We start from the raw sequence: 6,156 nt of genomic DNA on the forward strand, positions 1-6,156 counted from the left end.
GTTCTTGGCAGAATACTACAGTCTGTGCTGCGTTTTTGACAACAGTGAACCAGGCTGGATCAGATCCAGCTCGCATACGTTGCCTGTTTCCTAGAATGTTGGTATAATTAATTATTTATTTGCCATCCTAACGGAGTGGATGGTAGTCCAGTTGCTAACCCACTGTCATTGACTTAGGTGACCCCACTTGTTAGTGAGCGTATTGACCCCACCTAAGAGTGGCAAATAATTTTTTTTTTGATAGGAGGAAGATTAGTTCTGTCAAACTGGTTTTGTTTTTCCTAGAAAATCAATCCAATGCAAGAAAATTCGAAAGTTGGGCTCACTAGAATTATATTGTTCAAGGGCAGATGTAATATTCTTCTTGTTTGGTCCATGATAGTTTAATTAAAAAGGCAAAATAGGCAAAGTCGTCCCTCAATTCTTGGCAAAGGGTCAATTTGGTCCTCGTACTTTCTCGCAGGCCAAATTAGTCCCTCATTTGATGATTTTGGACTCAGTTACGTCCTCTAATCCATTTTGCCATCCACACCGTCAGTTTAGGTGCGACGGGTCACATGAAAAGACATATGCCCTATTTTTTGCGATTTTGGACTCAGTTACGTCCTCTAATCCATTTTGCCATCCACACCGTCAGTTTAGGGGCGACGGGTCACATGAAAAGACTAATATGTCCTGTTTTTTGCCCAGCCGCCCCCCTCCCTCGCTTGGGCGCTGGCCCGCAGCCATCGGCCAGATCGAGACCCCTCCGCATCCGCGCACAGGGAGGCAAGACCGCGCTGTCCCTTCCCAACCTCGGCGGCGCCTGAAGCTGGCCATTCGCACGCTTCCCCTCCAACCATCTGCGTTGCCCAGGAGGGGGCCATTGGCCAGAAAATTCTTTGTCAATCCAGTACTTGAAATCGCAAGGATTCTCCAAATTTCCGCATTGCAAAAACCTTCTCCCTGCATCCACACTTGACCATCCGCAGGCCAAATTTGGGTACTGTCCATGGCAGCAAGTAATCCCCGTCCGGACTACCATTCCTTCTCTGTGTTCTTCGAGCAACCTTTCTAGCTGCTAAAACCAAATGAATTCATCAGAAAATCAAAGCAGGAAGGCATGACAAGCAGAAAAGAAATCGATTTGAACCACAAAATTGCCATGGATGCCTCACCTCCATCTCTCCACGCCTGGGATCTGATTCAGGGTCGTGGCTTGTCCTTCCGTCCCTCCCCAACCTGTGCCTGCTGCCACGCGCAGCAGAGCTCGGTCGGAGGCGGACGGGAGAGGCGGAGGAGATCCGAGACAGCGATGACGAGGAGACCGGCGGGAGGAGCTCTGGGGCGGCTGTGCCTGCTGTCCGCGGAGTAGAGCGGCAGGAGTTCTTCTGGGGCGGCTCCTGCCAAGGTGCCGCCGACGATGGGGGGCGTACCATGCGCTTGGCCACCACGAACGGCGGGAGGAGCGACTGGATAAGATGCGCAAAGGTAAGGGGTGGGAGACGTTGGACAAAAATGAGGGCATATTGGCCTTTTCATGCGACCCGTCACCTCTTGACTGACGGCGTGGATGGCAAAACCGGTTTGAGGATGTAACTGAGTCGAAATCCAACAGTTTAGGGACTAATTTGGCATGCGGGAGAGTACAAGGACCAAGTTGACCTTTTGTCAAGAGTTGAGGGACGACTTTGCTTATTTTGCCAATTAAAAACTGGTGAATGCATATGTTTGCTAACACAAATCAAGAAGAAACACTACCTCTCCTAGACTTTAAGAGGAAAATTAACAGTTCACGAAATAAGAACTCAAGAACTCCTTGCTTCTCATATCCAAATTGCAGTGATGACAATTTTTCATAATGGGAGGACATAAATTACTAAAGAAAAGGATAAAAATTTCTATCAAACAAAAATCAAAGATTGAGTCTCAGTTATGTATGGGTCTTCGCCGCTTTGACCGCATGTAGTCAGTGTCCCACCACCATGGCAGCTTCTCCTTCCTAGGTGCTCTAGTCCCAGCTTCTTCATGCAACGTTGTGGCCTCTCCAAAAGCTTTATCCCCAAAATAGAAATCCATGGAGAAGACGTAAGTACTCACTACTCAGTTGTTTACCTGAAGATGAGAGCAGACCAAAAACGAGAGATGGAACTCACTAACCCTCTCTCTGTTTCAGAGAAGCAACGGCAACAAACAGGGAAGCAACTACAACAAAGCACAAAACTGTGGAAGCTCTCATGAGGCTCCTCTGCGGCGCTTCTCCTCCCTCCCCCTTTCGTTCTAATCCCTCTATTGAGTCATGCTATCTCGTGGTAAGAGGAAGGGGTCCAACCAAGATAAAGCAGCACCAGTCTTATACTGCTTCAGTTTTGTCTTCACTTGAAGTAGAGTTAGTAGAGTAGACCTATGAGTACATTCAATGCTCTAGGGACAAATTGCTTTTTAATTTTTTTAGGTGTTTTCCAATTTTAAAATACATAGGGACAAAATCTTTGTTCTGTCAAGAATTGGTGACAGGATCTGGGCACAGTTCCAAAGCTGTCCCTTGTAGCTTTTGTGGGAAACCCTCTTCACGGTAGCAGTTCTAGACAAATGCTTTATGAGTTTAGGTGCTTTCCATATTCTTAATGAACAAAAGTTTAATTCCATTGGGATTTTTCTACTTTATGAAGTTAGAAATATATCAGATATTACGTTTTTCCTACTTCAACAGACTGGAGGAATATAAGCAATTCTTCCACGGAGATTTGGACCCTACACCGTCTCTGTCTCCCGTCCGTGAGCCAAGAAAGACTAGAATAGACCAAATTTTGTTGTCATGTGAGCTTCCACTGTTTTAGGGACAAGCTTGTCCTCACATATATATGGGGTTCTTAGCCAAAACAAAATACCACTACCACACTGATGACTAGTTCCAGGCTTTCAGCGTAGGTAGGACAAAGTAAGCGATCACCGAGAAATTCTGTCTCGATTAGCGGGCATTTCGAGGCATGTTTTGCGGGCGAACCACATGATTAAGTGCTAAACCACATAGGTGTAATCATAATGAACACATGCGCACTACAACCTTTGAACCTGTGAACAAGATAAACAGCATAGAAGGGCAGTTTGGACTTAGACTGCAGTAGTGCGGCAGTGCCGGTAAAGGCATCAGCCATTTTACTGAGGTTTAGTCGAGGAGAGCATACAAGGTAAAAATTACTAGAACATTGCAAGCTAGCTGGTGATAAGTAATGCAAAGGGTATTGCAGAGGTGCAATTATTTCGCTTATTAGAGCATTTCAGGATCAGCCGGTCCCTAACATAGTGGACTGACATATGGTTATTTGCATGTTTCCTTTTGGCACCAATCCCAGTGCTATTTCTCAGGGGAAGGCTTAGAATGGTCCAATTGCAAAGACAACAAAAAGATAGACTAATTCTGCTTGTTTCAGGAATCGGCCCCGCGTCCCCCCCCCCCCCCCCCGACTCAGGAGGCACCGCCGAACCCTAGCCGCCGCCACTCACCTCCGCCCCTTCCCCCGCCCTCGCCGCCGCCGGTGGGGCTCGCCGGAAGTCAGCGCGGCCCCTAGGATGGCGGTGGCAGGGCCAATCGCCAAGGGAGCCACTGCATCAACCGGATCTGAGCGGGACCGGTGTGCGGCGGTGGTGGAGCGGTGCGGGCTTTCGGCCGAGCGCGGCGCGGGAGGCTTGGAGGCCGAACGACGAGGGTGGCCTGAGGATGCGCGACGTGGGCCGGGCGAGGCCCTGGCGCGCGCAGGGTTGGCTCGCGGCTGCTGCAGGCACAGATCTGGCGTCGCGCTGCTCCCTCGGCTATGCGGTGACGGCCTTGGCATGGGGCGAGGTGCCCACGCGCGGTGGCAGCACTGGCCAATGGTGCCTGCAGTGCTGTGAGCCCCCGGATGCGGCGACGGAGGACGGCGGCGCATGTTCGGGGAGGTGGAGGTTGTGCTCCCGCCCGGCGAGGAAGGGGCACTTGGCGGCCACTGGGGCTCCCTCACGCGCGCGGCCGTCGGGAGCGCGGAGCCCCAGCTGCGGTGGTGGAGGACAATGATGCGTCATCAGGGAGGATGATGTTGCGGGAGCCCTCGTCGACGCCGCTGCGCGAGTGTCGTCATTAAGCTCACGCCTGGTGACGTAGTGCCAATGGGAGTGTGCTGCGGAAAAATGTTTCTGCGCTTCATGGAGTTGCTGCGCGGCGTGAGGAGGCGGCAGTGGCCATGGTTGCCCACAAGGCTCGTGGATGGCGCAGTAGAGGCGGAAGTCTGGCAACGGCATGGTGCGTGGAGGCGCGGCGGCGCCGCCTCGGGTTCGCTGTTGTGGCTTTGGTCCAGGAGTGCCAAGCCGTGAGCGTGCAGCGAAGGGTTGATGCTCCGGGCGAAAGTCCTTGCCGGCATTCCTGCTGGCACAGATGACGGCGGCGCATCTAATCATCGTTTCCCTATTAGGGGCGTCATCTTGGAGCAACCCCTTGTGTGCACAGGGCTCTGGGTGAAAACCCTGTCCAGTTCTGAACGAGCGACGGCGCCTTGGCGTCGTGACCTCCTTGGAGGCGTTGTCTCTAGAGACCCATTTCGGCTAGTGGCATTCCTGGGCCATTGCTTGGGCGGCAACAGAAGGGTTGGCATCTCCGCTGCGTGGCAAGGTGAATGGGTGTTGCTAAGCTCTCGTGGTGGTTTTCGCAGTTTTGGTGGCAATCGAAGGTTGTCGCTTGGTTGTCGTTGTGGCTGCTTGCAACGGATCGCGGCGGCTGGCGATGCGTGGCAACTGTCAGTGCGGTATGGGACGACGTCAAAAGACGGCGCTTGTGGCATCCACACTAGGGGACAACTTGGCTTGCAGCGGACCGCGGCGGGTCATTTAGCTTGGTTGAGCTGTCCGGTGCATTACATTGTCGGAAGACGGCGCAAGTGACATCTTCGGCTTGCGGCCACGGCGGCGGAGGTTATGTTTCGCGGGTAAAGCAAGGAGATGAGGTCGGCCTGTGGTGGCGGCTTCGCATTTTTGGAGACCCGGGGAAATGGGACAATTTTGCTCTTCGCCTCTGATAGTGACAAAAGAAACGGAACCGTGGCATGGAGTACTGTGGCGGGCGTGGCGAGGCCCCCGCGTGTGGTGATTCCGCGTGTGGTGATTCTTCTAGGCGATGAGACTGAGGTCCAACGGCGGATGCGGTGAGGCCCCCGCGCATTGTCTTCGTGGTAGCGACTGCGACACAGCCTACGAGAGGTCCGGTTTCGGTGGTTTCACTCCGTCAGGTGGAGGGTGTTGTTGCAGCGGTATTACGGCAGAGGTTCTCGCATGGCGGTGGTCTTCCTGGTGTAATACCGTCTACCTCTTTCGGTTCCCTGTCAATGCAGGGTCACATCTAAAGGTTCTCGACAACTACACTAGTGTGGATATTTGGTGGGTGTCGTGGAAAAAACTTCGGTTTTGCTGCGTTTGTCGTGCGAAGCTTTTTCGATCGGCTTGAGTTGTCTCGTGCAAACGAGTTGTGCGGCTTACGTCGATATCCCAATCCGATCGGCCTGGAGTAGAGTTGAGTTTGGTGTGTGTTGACGTCTTAATCCAACCCGCCGGTGTGCTTTTTTCCTTTCTCTTTTTTTCTTCTTTGTGCCTGGTTTTGACCTTCCAGGGACATAACCTTGTATTTCTCTGCTATATCAATAGAAACACACTCGTCGAGTGTCGTTCGTTCAAAAAAAAGAGAGTAATTCGCACAAATTCTTCGAGTGTCGTTCGTTCAAAAAAAAAAGAGAGTAATTCGCACATATTCTTCCATTCTCTTGTCCTAAAACATGGTAACCTAACCTCAATGTACAACTGCACAAGGACACGTTTTCGCGCATTCACTATACATTTTTTCCTCAGATACCTTCCGCCAGAATCTGGAGAGTCGTGGGGCTTTATAGAAAAAAAATTAAAAAAAAAGAAAAGAAAAAATTAGGACCGCAACTTTTCTCTGGAGGGTCCATGGTGTACAAAAAAATACAATCCAGACGCTCGAACCACCGGTGCTGCTACCATTACCGGTGATTTCTATTGCAACACATGCGTTTCTTCACCAATACACTTTGTCCACCAAATTATCTGTATAAATTTATACCTAAATTAATTGCTCAGACTATTTCGGTTGGTCCAATCTACCCCTAATAACATTTGGCTTTTTCGTTTCTT

The 6,156-nt window shown here is 51.1% G+C and overlaps 1 long non-coding RNA gene across 1 annotated transcript; it reads right to left on the bottom strand.

The window, feature by feature from the left end:
• Positions 1 to 1,777: 1,777 nt before the first annotated feature.
• On the bottom strand, positions 1,778 to 2,345 carry LOC120666027. The gene is made up of 2 exons (XR_005671513.1): positions 2,140 to 2,345; positions 1,778 to 2,033 (listed from the first exon to the last, which is right to left on the bottom strand). It is a non-coding gene; the product is annotated as an uncharacterized LOC120666027 (long non-coding RNA).
• Positions 2,346 to 6,156: the final 3,811 nt, after the last annotated feature.

Source organism: Panicum virgatum, chromosome 3N (assembly GCF_016808335.1).
Source record: "Panicum virgatum strain AP13 chromosome 3N, P.virgatum_v5, whole genome shotgun sequence".
Lineage (NCBI taxonomy): Eukaryota > Viridiplantae > Streptophyta > Magnoliopsida > Poales > Poaceae > Panicum > Panicum virgatum.